This window comes from Antechinus flavipes, chromosome 3, assembly GCF_016432865.1.
Source record: "Antechinus flavipes isolate AdamAnt ecotype Samford, QLD, Australia chromosome 3, AdamAnt_v2, whole genome shotgun sequence".
Taxonomy (NCBI): Eukaryota; Metazoa; Chordata; class Mammalia; order Dasyuromorphia; family Dasyuridae; genus Antechinus; species Antechinus flavipes.
The window spans coordinates 326,971,793-326,993,373 of NC_067400.1; the positions used below are offsets into that span (position 1 = coordinate 326,971,793).

Genomic DNA, 21,581 nt, shown 5'->3' on the forward strand with positions numbered 1-21,581 from the left:
TCCTTTTATTCTTTCACTTTGCTTGAGTGATATCTCATGGGTTCAATTAACACTTCTATACATATGACACACAAATCCAAATATCCAGCCTTAGTATCTACCTCACCACCTCTTAATCATCTCTACCTAAAATCCCTATAGAAGACTGATATCCAAGATTACCAAACATAAATCATCTTTCTAAGTCTATTTCTCCTATACAGGTCCCTATTTTCATTGGGATTATGACCAAAATTTTTCCTTTGACCAAAGATTTTCCTTCGTCCCCATTCACCATTAGCATTTAACTATCAAGTTCTGTCAATTGAAACTCCACAACTCTTTGAACAACTGCTCCCTTTTCTCCACCCTCATTAACACCTAGTTCATGCCATAATTCATTACTTTTCTTGGTATTCCAATATCCCCCAGTTGGTCTTTCTGCTTCCAGTCTCTGACCCGTCTTCAATTCTTCCTTCACACAGTTATCATTTCCTTGCTCAAAAACTTTTCATTCTCCTAAAGAGAATGATCTGAGTTCAAATTGCACATTAAATGGCTATTAAACCTTTAGCAAGTCAATGAAGCTCTGCTTGTCTCTGTTTTCTTACATGTAAAAATGGGAATAATAATAATAGCACCTACCTCACAGGAAAGTTGAAAGGATTAAATGAGATAATATTTGTAAAGTGCTTAGCATAATGCCTAGCACATAGTAGGCATTTAATATTTACTGGTCTTCCCATCCCACGTTATTCTTTATTATTGAAAAAAAAAAAAAAACACCCACAGACTCTCCAGGTTGACATTTAATGCCCTCCCTAATCTGGCTCCAACTTCCCTTCTAGACTTACTTTATTTACTTCCCTTCACATATTCCATGTTCTAACTAATTTAGATTCAGTATTCCCCAAATTCCTGCCTCTATGCATCTGGACAAGCAATTTCTGATGCTTAAAAAATGCTCCTTTTAGGGAAAGGGACCCACATGTGCAAAAATGTTTTTGGCAGACCTTTTCTTAGTGGTAAGAAACTGGAAACTGAGGAGATGCCCATCATTTGGAGAATGGTTGAATAAATTGTGATATATGAATGTTTTGGAATATTATTGTTCTATAAGAAATGACCAGCAGGATGCTTTCAGAGAGGTCTGGAGAGACTTAGGTTCATGGAGAGACTTACATGAACTGACACTGAGTACAATGAGCAGAACCAGGAGATCATTGTACATGGCAACAACACTATTATGTGAAGATCAATTCTGATGTGTGTCTCTTTCCAACAATGAGATGATTCAGACCAGTTCCAATGATCTTGTGATGAAGAGAACCACCTACACCCAGAGAGAGGACTGTGGGAACTGAGTGTGGATCTTAACATAACAATCTCACTCTTTTTGTTATTCATTTTTATTTTGTTGCAATGTTGAAAAATTGTCCATGCATATGTTTTAAAAATAAAAAGCTTTAATAATAATTTTTAAAAGACACTGAAAAAAAATTAAAGAAAACTCCTTTAAAAAAAGTGTTCCTTTCTGATCTCTCCTCCATTAAATAAACATCTTTTCCCAAGATTTATTTCAGGCATCCCCTCTCCCAAGAAGGTTTATTTGATCAATCTTCTTTCCCAGTAGATCCTTTTCTCCCTTCTGTAATCACCACATTAACTTATGTGTGTACAAGTCTATGCCCTAATAGAAAATAAGCATCTGGAGGTGAGGGATTATTTCATTTTTGCCTTCATATCCCCAGGACCTAATGCAGTCCTTGGAGCATAGCAGACACTTAAATATTTATGCCATTAAATTCCACTTAAGCCTCCTTGACACTTTTCCAATCTCCTTTGACATTTTATTTTGCTTCCACTCTTTATTTAGCAAATGCAACCTTATGCAGCAGAAAATGATAATAATAGCTAGCATTTATGTAGCATTTAAAGTTTTTCAAAGAACATTATATACATTATTTCATTTGATTCTCACCCTCACGAGGCAGGTGCTTGTCGGACTCTCTGTTACTCTGGAGTTTTCTCAGCAAAGAAACTAAAATGATTTACCATTTTCTTCTCCAGCTTATTTTAGAAATGAGAAAACTTAGGTAAATAGGGTTAAATGACTTGCCCAAGATCACATAGCCAGGGGTCAGATTCAAACTCAGACAGAAGTCTTCCTTATTCCAAGCTTAGTGCTCTATTCACCTCACAGCCTATTTGCCCTGACCTAAATTTATTTAATTCATATTTCAGAGTATGTTACATTTTCAATATAGGTGATGTTGATCAAACTCAGGATAAGTCCTACCCTCTCTTTGGTATTTATGTGCTAGCTCTGGACCACTACCTATAGGCAAAATTTCATTTTCTTCTAGATCTTGCTTTCTTACACTGAACCATAATCATACTCCCCATGGGATGAGACAGGTTGAATATTATGCATAGTGCTTACCTTTTTTTTTTGCATTAATAAAAGAAATGAAACAACATACAATAAAACACCTAATGTTTACCCAGGCTAGACAAGGGTCCCAGGCTCTGAACCAGTACATAGGTTTCTTACCCAGAAAACCTTGGAACAATATAGTGAAGTTGGTTTAGATCTATTCTTCTTGCCACAAAGAGATTATAGCAAATATCATACAGTTCTCAAATATGTAGACCCAGTCACTAAAAAAAGGACTAGAGTCTGAATCTTAAGTTTGTTTCCTCCTCATAGCATGGGGCATGGATTGTGGAGAGCTTAAATTAACACAGTTTTTCCCTTTTGTCCTCCTGTCACTCAATTTTGGATGACTCTATTGAAGATAGCTTACTGGGAGAAGTGATGTGTAGCCAAATAAAAATCAGATGCGGAAGGAAAAAAAGTATTTTTTTTTTTATGAGTGGGACTAACTTGAAATATGTGGTATTCGTTTATATTCATACATTATCTATCCATGTTCACATGAGCATACCTTTAATGATTTTTAAAACATATTGCTATTCAGCCTTCATTCTAAACAGAATAATTCAGATTTTCTGAATTTTTCTTTATATGAAAACTTCTCCATCCAAGGTTATTTCATTTTTCTAAAAGTATATGAACTACTTTAAGAGTTAGAGAATTCCACAAGAATGGATTAAAAACTGATGAGCATGTATCAGGGAAGTCATAAAGAAGGTTCAAAGTCAGATCTAAATTAGATTTGTTGTTGCATATATTGGTAAATGTTAAATAATTGGCTTTCAACCAAAAAAAAGTACAAATGACTTTTATATTTAATATACTTTATTCATATTTTCTCTATTGCTTTCTTAAGTATAGAAAATCAACAAAATAATAAATCAAGCTCTGAATTGTAGCATTTGCCAATTTCGAAATTATAAATGCTCACAGTGAAAATTTAACAATCAACTCTCACGAGCCTATTTGAACTGGCTCCAGCCCACCCTTGCCTCTAAGATACTTTCCAACTCTGAAATCATTTAATTTTATGGCTTTATCCAAGACTGGATTTATCAAAAAAAAAAAAAAGTTAGATTTGCATTGCAAGATGGCCATCAAAAATAAATAAAATATTTTAGGAGAAAACACACTGTGGTTTTGTATAAGGACAGGATAATGTTCTACATTTGTTTCCAGCATCATTCTTGATGATGCCCAGAATTTTGTTGGTCTTTTTGGCTGTAGCAGCTCATTAAGTTAACATTTTAAGTGGCCCCAAATCCCTTTCCTAGGTCATATGCTTTAGCTTAGAGCCCATTATCCTATGAATGCATTTTGCATTATTTTCCCTAAATGCCTTACTTTCCTTTCCACTTGCCCCCAGTGACGTTCCTCTGCTGATTTTCCTCCCAATCACAAAAAACTCCCAAGATTACTCTATAGTTCATCTCTATCAAGTTGGCTTCCCACCACCTGGAAGAGCTTAATGTCATCTGCAAGCCTGAAGATTGGATTCCCTTTCCACATTATTCAGAAAAATGTTAAAGTCCCAACAGTAACCCTTGGAGATCTCACTGTTTATAAGTTTTCATCCAGAGAAGTGTCCAATTATCCTAATCCTTTGTTTCTTCTCTGTAAGTCAGTTCTTCATCCATGACAAAGCAGTATCACTATTCCATGGTGACTCACTTGTTGCCTTTTAAATAGCCTTTGGTGTGAAACCTTGTCAAAGACTTTTTGAAAATCTAAAAACATTCTGTTCACTTATTTCTCCCCTATGTGCATATATATTTCTTTTCTTCAAGAGCTATAATCTATATTAGTCAAGCATGAATCACTTTTACCAAAATTGATAAGTTGCTTTTCCCATAATAGGTTGCTTATGTCCTCAATGATCTCACCCCTTTATTATAGTTTTCATTAGATTGCCAGAAACAAAATGAGACTTGCCCATTTGTAATTCTCAGAGTTTCCTCTGGAGCCTTTCTTATTGATGTGAGTCAATTTGGCAAGCTGTTAGTCTTCTAGCAGAACTGTTTATAAAGGCAATTTATGTATTATGGCTGTAAACTCTACCATTTTGCTTGTTCATTATTTCATAAAAAGCAATCTGACAATGGGGAAAATTCTAGATTTTGACACTGAAGTATTAAACTCAGTAAATCTCTTCAGCCCTCTGAGTCTCAGTTTCCTCATCCATAAAATGGTGCTCATATTATCCACCATTTTGGACTATTATTATTCAAAATTCTTAGATGGATTGCACTGGGTTAAACTTGGTGCTTTAACTACATTTAGCTATTAAAAGAAAAATAGACAGGAAAATTAAGTTCCCAAAATAAAGAACAAAATAAGAAATATATAAAAATTTTTTTTTAATATTAGAAGCTATTGCAGCCTATTATGTGCTAGGAAAAATTAAGAATTTTTTAAATGACTTATACAATTATAAAATAATATTGACAGTAGTCCAAAATATAAAATATCCCAATTAGTAGAATATGAAAGAGAGGTCTTAATCCATTTTTGGAAATGGAAATTGAACTAATTACAAAAAAAAATTGCCATGGAGGAGGGGGGAGAGGAAGCCAAAGGAGAGAAGAACACTGGTCTGTATAAATTTGTAGGTAAAGTCTATCCTATATTAAAGGAGGAGGCAGTCAGGCATTTATTAGCTATAGAAATTTGTTTCCATAGTCCAGTCATATTATAAATTTCATTTCCCTTTTCTCATACTTTGTAGTCAGTGGAATGAAGAAAACCTAGTTTTGAAGATTTTATTGTATGTTGTTTTGTTTTAATCATATATTTAAGGAAGATAATAGGAAAGTGGCATCAGAAAGATTTGAAGAAGAAACAATCATAGTCAAGCAGCTCTAGGTGCTAATCCTAAAATGACAAGTATGCATCAGAGTAATAAAGGAACAACAACAACAACAAAAAGTGTTGATAGGTGGGAGAATGGTTTGATTTCATTGGGAAAAGATCCCCTGAAGAACCAATTAGAAACTGATTCCTGACACTTTTAAATGACTAAAAGATAAAGCTGTTATTTGCTTTCTTCAAATAACTAAGAAGCCTATGGAATTTCATCAAAGAAGATGCTTATTTTTAAGTAGTGTGTTATTTTTTCACAATGAGATATCAAAACAATTTTTAGCATTCATCTTCACAAGATTTTGAATTCCAAATTTTTTTCCTCTCTTCCTCCCCTCATCTCTTCCTAAAATTGTGGGCAATTTGATATATATTATATTTGTGCTATTATGTAAAAAATATTTCTACATTAGTCATAGTTATAAAAGAAGAAATAGATCAAAAGGCAAAAATGAAAAAAATAATAAAATAGTTTTTTTTTTTAAGTATGTTTTGATCTGCATATGGAGTCCATCAGTCTTTACTTGAATGTGGATAACATTTTTTTTCATGATCTTTTGTATTTGTCTTAGATGATTATATTATTGAAAAGAGCTGAGTCATTCATAGTTGACCATCATACAAGATTGCTAATACTGTGCAATGTTTTCCTCATTTCACTTTGCATCAGTTAATATGTGTTTCCAGACTTTGTTGCAATGTGCCTAAGTATCATTTCTTATTGCACAATAGTATTTTATTGCATTTATATACCACAGTTTGTTCAACCATTCCTCAATTGATGGGACAACGTTCAATTTCTAATATTCTAATTGTCAATTTCAAATTCTAATAAATCTTGAGAAAGGCTGATATAAATATTTTTGCATGTAGATCCTTTTCCTCCTTTTTCAAATCTCATTGGGATATAGATCTTATAGAGGTCATGTTGGATCAGAGTATGCACAGTTGAGTGGCATTTTGGGCATAGTTCTCAATTGCTCTCCAGAATGGGATCAGTTTATAACTCCACCAGCAATACGTTAGTGTCCCAATTTTTCCCACATCCTCTCCAACATTTGTCATTTTCCTTTTTTGTGATGTTAGCTAATCTGATAGATGGTACCTTAGAGTTGTTTTCATTTGCATTTATCTGATTTATAATATTCTCTTCTCTAAAAATAATGTTCTCTGGGAGCAGGTTTCCTGGGGAGCTTCTGGAGCAGAAGGCTGGAGGCAGCCTTCATTTCAGTTCAAAGTAATAATCACCTCAAATGCAGCCAGGAGCTAAAAGTTCAGATCCTATATTGTCTCCTTCAAAATAGCCTGATTAGTTTTCTTAGAAACCTATCTCTCTCCTTGGTTCCAAGAGCTCTTGCTGCTAGTCCTTTATCTCTTCCAGCTTCAGCCTCCAGCTAGCACAAAGGTGGAATATGGAATGAATCTGACTCCACCTCCAAGAACGGGCTTGTGGGCTTCTGTGATTTGTGAATCTTCTGCACTGAATCCTGACTTGTGAATCTCCCAAAGTGCATCCTGGTTGAGGCTCCTAGCCTATATATGCTCTCTTAAAGGTGTGAATTCATAATCATTGTCTCTATTAATTCCAGTGACTTAGCACCTTGTTTCAAGTTCTGGCCCATAACACTGATTGAATATGATTTAGAACACTTTTTCACATGTCTATAGATAGCTTTGATTTCTTTATCTGAAAATTTTCTATTCAAATTCTTTGACTACTTGTCAATTGGGGGCAATGGTTTGTAGTCTTATAAATCTGATTCATTTCTATAAAAATTGAGAAATGAAGAAGATTCTGTTTTTTGATCCACTGTACTATCAGCTTCTATTTTTCAGCCTATTTACATTCATAGTTATTATTATTAATTGTTTATTTCCTTACATTCTATCTTTCTTCCTGTTTGTCCTAATGTTCATCCTTTCCTTCTTCAACATCGTTTTGCTTCTGTCTACTACCTCCCCAAGTCTGCCCTTCCTTCTATCAGTCCCCAGTCCATATGTTTATTTAATCTCCTCTCCTCCTCTTTCCCAGTCCAGTAAGATATATTTCTATATTCAACTGATTGTCTATATTATTCCCATTTTGAGCAGATAAGAGTAAGGTTCAAGTGATGCTTATCACTCACCTTCCCATATTCCTCTCCATTATAATAGGTTTTCCATGCTTCTTCATGTAAAATAACTTGTACCATTCTACTTCTCCCTTCATTCTACACTTAGTATACTCCTTTTTCTTATCCCTTAAGTTTTTTATATAATTAACTCAAATTCACCTTATACCTAAACTCCTATCTCTCTCTCTCTCTCTGTCTTTCTACATGTACTATTAGTGATGCAATTATTAAGAATAAAAAGTATTATTTTTCCTTATAACTGTATAAACAGTTTAGCTCTATTGAATCTTTTGAATCTTTTATGTTTTCTTTTCTATTTTTGCCTGTTTATGCTTCTTTTGAGTCTTGATTTTGAGTATTAAATTTTTGGTTTAATTCTGGCCTTCTCTTTATTTCATTGAGTGACCATTTTTCCCTTGAAGCATGCTTAATTTTGCTAGCTCAGTGATTCTTGGTTGTAGTCCTTTCTTATTTGCCTTCTAGAATATCATATCCCATGACCATTAAAACGATAATGCTGCAGCTGTTAAGTATTGCATACTTTTGATTCCATATATTTGAATTGTTTGTTTCTGGCTACTTGAAGTATTTTTTCTTCATCTAATAGTTCTAAAATTTGGCTATAATGTTCCTTGAAGTTTTTATTTTGGGATGTCTTTCCTGAGGTGAACAATAGATTCTTTTAATGACTATTTTACCCTCTGTTTCTAGGATATCATGGAAATTTTCCTTGATAATTTCTTGAAAGATTCTGTCTAAGTCTTGCTTTTGATTATGGCTTTCAGGTACTCCAATGATTTTGACATTTTCTCTCCTGGATCTATTTTCTCAGTCAGTTGTTTTTCCAATAAGGTATTTTATATTTTCTTCTAATTTTTCATTCTTCTGAATGTGTTTAATTGATTCTCAACATTTCATGAAGTTATTAACTTCCAGTTATGCAAATCTAATTTTAAGGAGTTATTTACCTCACAACTTTTGTACTTCCTTTTCCACCTGACCAATTCTACTTTTTAAGCACTTGTTTTTGTTTTTTCCCCAATCTGGTGGCTCCTTTTCCATAATTCTCTTGCATCACTCTCATTTTTTTCCCATTCTTTCTTCTGCCTGTCATGATTTTTGAACTTTTAAAAAACTTTTCCATAAATTCTTTCTGGGCTTGAGACTACTTCCCATTTTTGTCTGGGGTTTTGCTCATAGGTGTTTTGACATTTTTGTCCTCATTTGAGTTTATATCTTGAACTTCTCAGTCATCATAATAACTTTCTATGGTCAGATTCTTTTTGTTGATTGTTTTTGCTCATCCTTTTTGGCCTTTCCCCTTTCTTTTAAATTTGTTATGTGTGGAGAAGAGGCATTTTCTCAGGTTTTTTGTGCCATGGATTGCAGATGCTGGCTGTTACTTGATGCTATACTGATATTGCCCTAAGGGCCATGAGGGACTTCACATCTGATGCTGGGCTAAAGAAGTTGGGTGGGGTTAGTTGGTGCTGCTGGAAGCCATAGGGACCAGGCAGCTTACCTAGTGCTGAATTGGAGACCTAATGGTGTGCCATGGTGTGCCTTTCCCTAGCATGACACTGAAGCAAGTGAAGGTCTGATCATTGAAAGTGGCCTATTTGTCCAGCACTGCACTGAAACAAAAGATGGTTCTCAGAACTGGATCTGCTCGTTTCCTTGGCTATACTGAGGTATTTGAGGAATTCTAGTACAAGTATTTTCCCACTCCACTGCACTAGGGCTCAGGATCTCTCACTGCTTTGCAGATCTGAGGCTTGCTGGTCCTTTTTAAGATTCTTGCTCTCCTGGATTGTGTTCCCCTTTTAGTGATTTGGAAGTTTCCTGCTGATCTTCCAACTCTCTTGGGCTCAAAGATTATTTTACCCTATCTTTTGGCTTGTTCTGCTGTTCCAGTATTTTTTTTTAACAGGGGTACAATTTTATTGTGTTTTAAGATGACTATGGGAGAGTTACATTAATTTTCTGCTTACTCCACCATCTTGGCTCCTAGAAGTCAAAGTGGATGCTTATATTGGAAACTTTTATTGATCTATAAACTTAATTAGTTTAATTCTTACATATATAAAAGCACACTAGATAGGAAAATTGTTTTCCTATCATGGCTTTAAATGGATTATAGGATAGTTTCTTCTTTTCTTTGTAAGCTGGTTAAGATAAAATAAATTATTGATCAAGACCTAGCTTTTTTCAATTTTTATTACTTTTTTAGCAATGAAAATCTATTAAAAACTAGGACTTTTTTTTCTTTCTCCAGTACATTAAAATCAAGGACATGTTGTTATGGACATATTATTGTGATTTGAAGAAGTCTGAGAAGAAAATTTCTGCTGAGATATTTGAATGTGACAAAGACCCTCTCCCAGATAAGCTGGAAAAATGTTGACCTAGAAAGACTAAAGGAATGAACTATAAGCTTGTTTTCTTATTCATCAAGATTCTTTTAAAAGTCTCTTGTATATGTCATTTTTGTTCAACTGTCCTTGGCCTAACCAGTCAGCCAATTCTAAAGCTTCATCACCAGTCAAGAATATGTTTGTTTTTCCTTTTCAGAACTATTTTTATACTTTCTGAATTTAATTTTAATTAAATAGGTGCCTTTCATGGTCAGGCTATTTAATTTGGTTCCTTTTTTTCTTCCTTTTGGCAGAATAATTCCTTTTTTTCCCCACTTTTTCTCCAGATGCATCGCAGCTAATTTATATAACCAGAGCTAGTCACTTTCCTTTTTTTGGCCACAGTTTCCATATCTGTAAGATAAGAAGAATTGGATTAGAAGACTCCTTCAATTCCAACATTCTATGGGCTTGTGTTGTTTGGTTGTGTAACTCCAAATTTTATATTCTGTAAGATTCTTGAGAGAAGATACAAAGCCCATTGTTTTAAATGTGTACAAATAAAAATTCTGTATAAAATATATGTCAGAATATGTCCTTAATAAACACAAATTGAACTAGGCAGACACTCTTGTCTGAGAAGATTTGGGCTAAGTTTCATTTAAAAGAAAAGATATGATGTCCCAATGAGAAGACTTTTCCTGGAGAATCACTCTAGAACACTACCCTAGGGTTTGAGGGCAGGGTTTTAGGGATCACATCATAAATCCATCTTCTAATGAGTTCTTTTGGCTATTTCAGTCACTACCCTCCTTTGGATGAAATCCAAAAGACCTACCTTCCCTTAAATTCAAATCCAAAATTCCAGTGACAGCTCCCCCAAAACTTTGTAGATTTTAATTACTCAAGGTATAAAAACAGGTATAAAAAACAATTCTCTCCCTTTACATACTTACTTGTTTCTTCTGATTCATGTCTGCCCAAGCTCCATGCCCAGTGCTGTTATGTATAATGAACATAAGTGGGAGTTCAATGGGGTGTGTGTGTGTGTATGTCTGTTATTTTAATTTTGAATCAATAAAAGTTTCTAAATTTTACCTTATTCCCCCAAAGGCTCATAAAACACTTCATGAGGCTCGAGAGAGCTATTCACAATAGAATAGTTTAAATTGCATCTAAATTACTTATCATTCACTCAGTCTTGCAGTATTCTTTAAAATTCTTATTGATTTTTAGAAACAGTCCTTTAATTGATATCAAAAAGCAATTACACTTTGCAGGCTGTAAATCTGCTTCATTCCCAATATTAAATTCATCATCTCTGTAAATAATGTTCTCTTATTATGCATACATATTAACCAAACTATAAATAACACCATCAACATGCCCACAGTTGCATTGATAATCAGTGACCCCTGAATTTGATTTAGAAAAAAATTGATTCTTGCTGAAATGTCTTTTTAAATAAAATTACTATTTCTGGTAAATGACTCTAGATAAAATCATGGTTAAAAAGCTCTTTGCTCTCTCTTTTTTCCCCAATGTTTATTAGTAATCTTGTTGTTTCTTTTTAGATTGAAGTAGGATTTTTAGGAAAGTTGCAGTAGTGTAGTGTCATTTTAAAATATGCCCAGAGGAATATACAACCTTTTCTTTTACATTTGATTTTGGGTTATAAGACCCAAAATGAACTATGATAAGGTCAACTTTACAGGTAAGTGGTATAGTTGAGAATACATTATAAAAGAAATAGATTTAGAGCTGGAATGGACCTCATAGACTCTATATTTCAATACCCTCATTTGATAACTGAGACCCAGAGGTTAAGGAGCTTGCCCAAGGTCACCAGGGTAGTAAGTAGCAAAGCCAAGATTTGAAATCCAGTTTTCTGATTCCAAATCCAAGAATGCTTCCCACTGTGCCACCCCTTGTCCCTAAAAAATGTCTTATCTCCTTGCCTGAAATTTCAATATTAGATGTTTGTACTTTGAGGTTCTGCCCAGTGTCAGTCTTGTATTTCTAACTGCCTACTGAGCTTCTTTCTTTGGCTTCCTTTCTAACACCTCAAATTCAATATGTTCAAATGAAATTTTTCAACTTCCTCCAAAATTAACTTTTCCTGTCTGACTTAATTCTTTTCATTACTTATACTTGATAAAAAAAGATACAAGAATTGGAGGGATTAGGAAAGACTTCACATAGAAAGAAACACTTGAGATGAGCCTTAAGGGCATTCTAAGGATTCCAAAAAAGGAAAGGTAAAGTACTTTCCCTTTTGAGGGAGCACCAGTATAAAAATATAAGGATGAAAGATGAAGTCTCATGTTTGGGGAAGAATAAAAGTAATTTGCCTCTACCTTAGTTCATGAATAGGATTAAAGTATACTGAGGCTAGACAGGCAATATGGAGTCAGGTTGTGAGTATGAGAAGAAGATTGTGTATTTAATCGTGGAAGTAACAGGGAGTCAATGAAGTTTATTGGCTAGGGAGGTGACATGGTTAGAACTACAATTTGGAAAAATCACTTTACCAGCTATTTGGAAAAAAGAATGAGATGGAAAAGAGACATGAGGAAAGGAAACAATTAGAAGGCTATTGTGAGAGTTGAGGCAAGAGGTGATGAGGGCCTGACCAAGGATGATAGCTGCACGAGTAGAGAGGTTTCAGATAAGAGGAATGTAGAAGTAAAAACAATATTTGGCAACTGATTATATATACATGGGATGTGTTAAAATACATAAGTCCCTTCCATTGCCACCTCCTTAGTTCTTTTATTACTTTTCTCCTGCACTGTTATGATCATTAGTCATTCATTAGTTTCTCTTCCTCCAATCTTACCACTCACTATAATGCATGACTCTTACATTCTCCTCAAATTAGTCTATATGCTATTGACCAAATATATCCTCTGCCCATCTACTACCTTGTTTAGTACTACCACATTACTACTATCTGTTCTTTTTTTCAAGGCCTTCCTCCAATGGAACAGAGATTCAGAGCTGGAAGGGCCCAGGAAGTTTATAGAGTCCACCTCTTCATTTTAGATTTAAGGAAACTAAGACCCAGATAGGTTAACTGTCTTGCCTGGGATCACACAATATGAGAGGCTGGGATTAAATTCAAAACTTCTTGGCTCCAAGTCTAAAACTCTATCATACTATACTACTTCTATGAATCCTTCCCTGATTCTTCTATCTGGAGTTGATTTTCTTTGAATTACTATAACCCTTGTATACTACCCATTTAGTCATTCTGAATCCTTTAGGAGAGTAGAAGATTTCATCTTGTTTCATAGAAATTAGCAAACAAAGGACTTTGCATATAGTATGTGTTCAATGAATGCTTACTTAATGAATTACTTAATAAACATTTATGTCTGAGTTCCGGGAAGTTAGGGAGTAAGTATCATGACATTGCCTGGAAACAGGCTTCTCAGCAATCATTTATTCTATAGATATTGGTTACTGAATTCTCCACTTTATGTATTGTAATGTCAGTGGGTATACTTGAAAGTTAATGATGTTTGTTTCCCATGTACCTGTGTACTTTTACTTTACTTATCTTCCTACAATCCACTCCATCACTCTATGATTTCTTGACATGGTTTTTTGTCTTTCACCTTGGTGATGTCCTTCTCACTGAAGAGGAGTATGGATGTACTTGTCCATGTCCAGTTGAATTATAGAAGTGTCAAGCATTTTGGAGTATGGCTGAGATTTACTGCTCCTGGTTATTGTTTAGCATTTATATTGTACATTAGCTTAAGATCAGGGCCTTTTTATTGAGAGAATTTCCTTGCCCTTGCAATAGTCACACTGTTTAATTTAAAAGGGTTTGTGTTTTATTCAATGAAGATAGAAAATTTAAAAGAATGAGAAAAAAAGAGGGATGAAGAAAAGTAAGGATTTGGGTGAAAGAAAGAGGACATTGGGATAGGGGAAAGAGAAAAAATAAGGGGAAGAAGTAGAAAGTAAGTGAGAAAAATAAAGAGAAAAGAAGAAAGGAGAGAAAAATTGGCAGAGACTAACCAATAGTTCTCAATAATTCAATAAGAGCTGCATGCAAAATTTTCTGGAGCCTTCTGGATTTCTGTTTAGGATCATTGTTATCTTTATGATTGACTCTCAATTATTTATAGGTTAATAATCTATTAGATTATCTCACTTCTTCATTCTGTTCCTTCTCCCTTATAGTGACAATAATAATCAATTGATAAATATTTTAGCTATCAATTATCTATTTTTCTATGTGTGTGTGTGTGAGAGAGAGACAGAGACACAGAGAGAGACAGAAATAGAGACAGAGGGAGACAAATAGAGGGAGAGAGACAGAGAGACAGAAAAAAGAGAAAGAGATAGAGACAGAGAGACAGAGACAGACAGACAGACAGAGAAAGAGAGAAACTGATCATATGCCAAAATAGAATCTAGACATAAAAAGGTGATTGGAATGATCTAATCTAAACCCTTGTTATATTTGTCATCCAAGGACAAGAAGAGACCTACATATAAGAGTTATCCTACTTAAAATTGTGGGTGAGTAGAATTTGTCTTCTGAATCTTTCACAATTCCTTTTTTTTTCTCTCTCCTCCCGTCCCGTTCTCCTTCTCCTCTTCCTTCCCTTGGTGACCTTTTCCCTTCTGCTCAGTACAGCCTCCCACCTAATAAAAATTGATGTCGCATAAGGATCTTGTAAAAATCATTCATATTGAGGTGTAAATGACACATATGAATAGGAAATAAAAGAAATTAAACTCTAATTGGAACATTTCAGGCATCATTGGTCAGGTAGAAGCATTTGCTTGGGTTGGGGTATAAGCTTTGGCTTCTTGGCATCAGATTATATATGTATTAGATAGATTTTTTTTTGCATACTCCCTTTTCTTCTTTCTTAGATCTACATTCCATCATAGGATTATAGATCTAGAGATAGAAAAAAACCTCAGATAGCATCTAATCTAATCTCATTTTGTACATGAGGGAACTGAACTCTCCATTTCTTTTCAACATTTTCTAGCCTATTTTCCATTATCAACTCTTATCTTGAAGAATCAGGAAAGCATCGGGCTTGGATTCAGGAAAAAGGGGTTCTAATGACATTTTTGAAATAAACTATTTTGACACTGGGGTCATGTCACTTAATCTCACTGAGTCTAAGTTTCTTCAACTATAAAATAAAATAGTCACATCAGTATTACTTTAATCATAAAGCTGTTTCAAAAAAAATAAATTCTATAATGTAAGGACACTTCCAATATCAATTACTATTCTCTGTTTCTGTTTTGGATAGCTCTATTAATTCCAATCTGCTAAATTTGCAATCTGAATCATCTTTAATTTTTTGTTCTCCTTCACGACTCATAACAAATCATTTGTCAAGTCTTTGTCATTTCTATTTTTTCAACATCTCTCACAATAATTCTCTTCTCTTCATTCCTATGATTATCACTCCAATTCAGACTTTTACCAACTCTTGCCTAAACTGTTACAATAACCTATTAATTGTTCTCTTTGCCTCAATTAATTTTCTTCTCCAATTCACCTCTATATTATTGCCAAAGTGACTTCTCTAAAGCACAAGTGTGATGATATCACTCACATGGTTCTCTATTGTTTCTAGGATAAAATAAACTTTTCTCTTTTATTTTTAATTATTCATTAATCTTATTTGTCCATAATTTTATTCATTATGTATCTTATACATAATCTTATTCAGTACAGTCAAACTACGCTTCTTTCTGTTCTTCACACATGGTATTCTATCTCCATCTCCAACCTTTTGCAAACATGATCTTCCATGCTTAGGTAGCTCTGGATTTCCTCTCTCAACCTTCACTCACAATGTTAGCCTGGTTTTCCATAAAGTGGCAGCTACATCTGGCTTAAAAGATTGAATATGAGTGTTACAGTTCATGTGTCTCCCACTTCTACTATGTTCCACCATGATTGTCAGATGATATTAGTTAATCATGCAGACTTAATTTGATTTCAGAAAAGCTCAATTACTAAAATAGCATGGCAAGAATAGTTGATACAAAATGGCACATCAAAAGTCTCCAATATTACTTTTACACTAGGACAGAATCCAGAGGAAAGTGGGTTGAAGCTCAAAGTACATGTAGTAAATGAGGGGTGGGGGTGGGGGTTCAGGGGCAACTTACATCTCCTGGGAACTCTTTTGCCAAATCCTAAAACTGTTTTCCTCAGGAATAGTAGTGTTAATCTCTGGCCTCCTTGTTGTCCCTGAAGCTACCTTTCTTAATATGTTAATTCACTCCCAGTGCAAAAGCTTCTGTTGTTCTTCTGGGAATGGTTCTAGGACACTGAAGAGAAATGGATTAAAAATCTTCTGATATTCCTAAATCCATAAGCAATCCAAATCCCAGCAAACAAAGAGGGGGTTTTCTTCATTTTTTGAGAGTCTAGTCATTGAGCTGGACAAGGAGCTTTATGGACCTGATAACCATCTGGTATATTGGCACTGTTTGCCTACAACCCAAGAGACAGATGGCTTCCAAGTGAAACTCCCTGGGGACCTTAATGTCAAGTGTATCTTCCTGCCTATACTGGCTCATCAGCCACCCCAGTACAAGCTGGACCCTCAGTTCGCTCAGCTACTTGGTGAGCACACGCAGACCCAGGCTGCCATCATGCAGGCACTGTGGCTGTACATTAAGCACAACACTTTGCAAGATGGGCACAAGCATGAATACATCCACTGCAACCACTACTTTCACCAAATCTTTAGATGTGGGCAAATTCGTTTCTCTAAGATACCCATGAAATTGGCTGGGCTATTATAGCATCCAGACTCCAATGTCATCAATCATGTCATCAGTGTGAAATGACCAAAAGAACATGGGCATGATATTGATATTGATGTTGAAGTAGATGATCCACTCAAGGCACAGATGAGCAACTTTCTAGCCTCCAACACCAACCAACAGGAGATTGCATCCCTGGATGCTAAGATGTATGAAACCATTGAGTCCATCAACCAGCTGAAGACTCAGAAGGATTTCATGCTGCATTTCAGCCCTGACCCACAGGACTTCATTCAGGAATGGCTGTGTTCTCAGCAAGGAAATCTCAAGATCCTCACAGACATGATAGGTAACCCAAAGAAAGAAAGGCACACTGCTTTCTACATCAGCCCTGGGCTTAGGAAGTTAGAGGCACATTTTTGCCAAGGTGCAGCAGTGGAGGCAGGAACTGGAACAGATGCTAGGAATCCACCTGACCTAGCAGCTCAGGGAGCCTTCTTTATTTCTGCAGCCACTCCCTTCTCAGACTGGAAGGGTGCCCCATCGCTGTGCCCCAGCTGGGATAGAGGGAGGGGGGATTGTCAAAACAGGAAGTTACCAAAACTCTCCCTTTCCCTTCCAAGTAATTCCTATTTCAGGAACTTGAGTGGACTGACCTATTTTTTAACCTTCCAGATACTTGAATTCTAGTTCCAAATCAATTTACTTTTTAATTTAAAGTCCATATGTTGTGACCAAGTTTCATTAATCAACAGCAAAACACAATCTGTGCAGCATCACTACTTTTCAGTAGCTTTTGAGGATTTCTCATACATAGTTTTATCAATTTAGTAGAGATAAGGTAATTTCTTTGAATTGGGATTAGTTAGTGAGTTGATACTACTCCACCCTATCCCTAGAATGCACTCCTTGATCACCTCCAGCCCTTAGGATCCTAGTATTTTTTTTTCAAACTCAATTTGTGTCATCTATTTTCAAGAAATTTCTTGATTTATCCAGTTGCTTGTTTTCCTCAATGTAGTTTATCATGTATTTCTCTTTTATATATTGTGTACAAACTTATGTGTAAATAGTTTCCTACAATAATGCATAAGTTTCTTGAAAACAGGGGTTATTTAATTTTTTCCTCTGTATCTTTCCAATATCCACCACAATGTCTGGCATATAGTATTTAATATGTGTTTTATTCAAACATCATTATCATCATCATCATCATCAAATACTTATGAAATACCTAACTTTACTGGCACTTGATACCTACTTCTTCTGGATAAACATTTTATTCTAAAAAAAGGATAAATGTGCATGTTGACAAGAAGAATATTGATAAGCCTAGAAGAAACAAGCAAAAAGAGGCCCAGAGTAATTGGTGAAGGTGTCAGACCAACTCAGCAGGTTGTAAAATCATTAAGTAGGAAGGCTGAAAACTGATTAATTTTTCTGTTCTCATAAATAATTTCATGGGCTTTATAATTCTAAACACTCTCAGTTCAGAATTTGAGTTCTTTATAAACATAGCACATAAAATAGAGATTTGAATAAAAGGCAGAAAGGAAAGTAAGAAGGAAGGAGGGAGGGAAGAAGGAAAGCAAGAAGATAGGAAGGCAGGAAAGAAAAAAAGCAGGAAGGCAGGAAGGAAGGAAGAAGAGTCAAGAGGGAAGAAAGGAAGAAACAAAGGGAGGGAGAGAAGAAAAAGGAAAGGCAAGGAAAGAAGAAGAAAGAAGTAGAAATAACAGAGAAAGGAAAGGAAGGGGGAGATAAAAGAGAAAGAAGGAGGAGAAAAAAAGGAAAGTGAGACAATGTCAAGAAAAAAGGAAGGGAAGAAAACAGAAAGGAAGTAATGGACAAAGAAATAAAGGAGTGATTAAGAAAAGGAAGAAAAAAAGATAAAAGGGATAGGTCAAGGAAAAGGGGAAAAGCAAAATGAAGGGGGAAGTATATAATGAAAAGCAAGAAATACAGAAGAAAATGAACATATTAAGAGAACAAAGGAAGGAAAAGAGGAAAGGAGAAAAGATAATCTTTCTTCCCTACATTAAGATAAACTCTTTTTCATCAGGGCAGTATGGTGCAATGTGCTCAAATAAGATGAATGCTATTAATCTGTACATAAAGATTTCTTTCACTTGTACATTGACTTAGTTTTTAAATATAACATTATCTGCATTTTATTGCATGTTTATTTATTTTGTTAAATATTCCATTTTAATCTGGTTCTTCCATATTCAGTGCTGTGGATAGCATGTGAACCATGGGATAGTATAATAGATAGAGAACTTGACCTGAGTCAAGGAAAAATAAATAATCCATCAATAAACACTTATTAAGCACCTACTATGTTTCAGACATTATGTTAAGTACTGGGGATATAAACATGAAAAAGAAAAATAGTGGAACTTAGAATCTAATGAGGAAAGACAAAACATTAAAGAAAGCTGAAAGGTAAGAAAGGAGAGGTATCAGATTTTGGGGGCATGATGAAGAAGTCCAAAAGAGTATAGTCAAGTGGGAAATAAAAAGAAGATTTCAGCTATAATGTACTCCAGGAAGAAGAAACTTCTTTCATCAATGTAGGTCAGTACCTTCTCTGAAGTTTGTGATCTTATCAAGTTTCACAGATCACTAAGAGTTTAATGATATGACTGTGTTCACTGTGTCAGAAGCCACACGCAAACCTAGGGCAGGTCTCTATCCCCCATACCAAACTGCTTCTGGGACTGAATTTTACCTAAGACACTATATTTTTGATCATAGCCAAATTACTTAAGCTCTTAGATCTTTAGCTTCCTTATCTGTCAAATAAGGACAAAAATATTTGTACTATTTATTGCATAAAGTTGTTGCTGATAAAATATATTTTACAAACCTTAAAGTTCATATAAATGTGAGTTACTGTGATTTAGGTAGGCACAGGACTAAATGAACTCTTAAATCTACTTTAACTTCGAGATTCTGTAGCTTCAAATAAAAGATTGAAAAGAAATATATAGAAATGAATAAGTGGAATTTTATTCATCCTCACTACCACAAATCCATCAGCATCAACATCACCAGCATTATTATCATCAACAAAAACATTTTATTGATTTCTATTTATACAATGTCCTCTTTAAGATGTGACAAATGAGTCAAAAAGATAGAGTCCTTGACTTCTAAGAATTTAAAATCCAAGGACAGTAACATTATCCCAAAGAACTAGTACATATTGTAAAATGAACAATAATCAGGCAATGGATTTGGGGAAGGGGAAAGCAAAATCTGAATCTGTCACATTACTGACCTAAGGAATTCTAAGTGTCTTGACCCCTTTCACTAATGCAGATAGCAACAAGAGTGTAACTTAGAATCATAGTGATCTACAACAGGCAATGAAAGATTGAATTATTTGTCCATGACAAGCTAGCTACCTGTCAAGGGTAGGAATTGAACTTAGACATTCCTGATTCCAATACAGCTCTCTAGTCACTACTTTATAGGCTGGATTAAATTAAGAACATGACAATTTGCTTTTCAAATATACTTTAAATATATTTTAACGTGTTAATCAAGCAGAGGAACAAATGTCTGTTGTGAGGTGATAAAAGTGAGGGGATCTTAGGAATTATAAGTTTAGATGAGCTATGTGGAGCCAGAAAGTATCCTTTCTTTATTTGTGATATCTTCCATGAAGCTAACATGTTCAAGAATTTATTTTTTACTCATATCCAGGACATTTTATCAGCTTGTTAGTTAATGATAATAATAGCTAACATTTACATATAGTTTTAATTTGCAAGTTTGCTTTACAAATATTCTCATTTGATTTTCACAAAAATCCTAGGAGATAGGTGCTATCATTTTCCCTATTTGATGTAGAGATTGAGTAAAATAGCAATTAAGTGATTTGTCAAGGAATCATACACCTAGGAAATGTCTGATGGCAAATTTGAAGTCAGATGTTCCTTACTCCCAGTCTGGGATTCTATCCCCATTTATTCATCCTGATAAACATCCTTTGTTTACCTCTACTTGTAAAAAGGTGATGATATTGTTTACTAGATGCCCCATTTTTGCTTCATCCCAATTTCAAAAGAATTTCGGAAACACTTGTTATTTATACATTCTCAATTTCTTTCTCATTTGCACCTTCTTTCCAATTCCTATTGCTTTTCCTAGTTAAAGCCCTCATTGCTGCTCTCCTGGACTAGTATTCTTTTTCTCCTATTCAATTGAAGGATCAATACATTGTTCATTTGCAGTAACTATCTCTGATATATATATATACTTATGTACTAAGTCAATTGCCTTCCTCGGTACATATCTTCTTTTTTTTTCTTTTTTAAAGATAGCTACTGAGATTTATTGAATAGGGAAGTGACATAACTGCACCTTATTTGGGGAATATCAACTGTGTCTGCACAGCAAGCAAAGCAAAATTTTCTTTTTTCCCATTTTTTGACATGAAAGGCTGAATTTAATGAAATGAATCTAAGAGGCATAAATTTCTTTGGCTTCCCTTTTTTAATTTAAACATTTTTATTTTAATTTTTACAAGAATTTTTCTCTTTCCTACTTTCATTTTCTGATTAAGTTATAAAAGAGAAAGGCTCATAATAAATATGCATAATACAGCAAAACAAATTCTGTCATAGGTCGTGTCCCAAAACATATCTCTAATTCTGCATTTTTAAGTGCATAATCTTTCTGGCAGGAGATAAGTGATATGCTTTATCTTCAGCCCTCTGGAATCATATATTGCCATTACATTGATCAGAGTTCTAAAGTCTTTCAAAGTTGCTTTTTTTTTAATAAGGCTTTTGATTATATAAAGTATTTTCCTAGTTCTGCTCATTTCATTCTGCATTAATTCATAGAGGTTTTCCCAGTTTCCTCTGAAATTGTCCATTTCATTATTTCTTATGACTTAATCACTTATTATTTTATATTTCATTAATATTATTAATTATATAATTAATTATTAATCTTAATATTTCATTTGTATACCATAATTTCCATTTTCCAATAGGTTCAACCAGATACTATAATGTAGACAATTGGTGCTTTTGAATCTTTTGGTCTTTCCTTCTTATATTA

At 34.4% G+C, this 21,581-nt stretch overlaps 1 pseudogene; it reads left to right on the top strand.

Moving 5' to 3' along the window:
* The window catches only part of LOC127557205 (SWI/SNF-related matrix-associated actin-dependent regulator of chromatin subfamily D member 2-like), a 187,775-nt pseudogene extending 170,769 nt beyond the window's left edge, over nt 1-17,006 (top strand).
* Nucleotides 17,007-21,581: the final 4,575 nt, after the last annotated feature.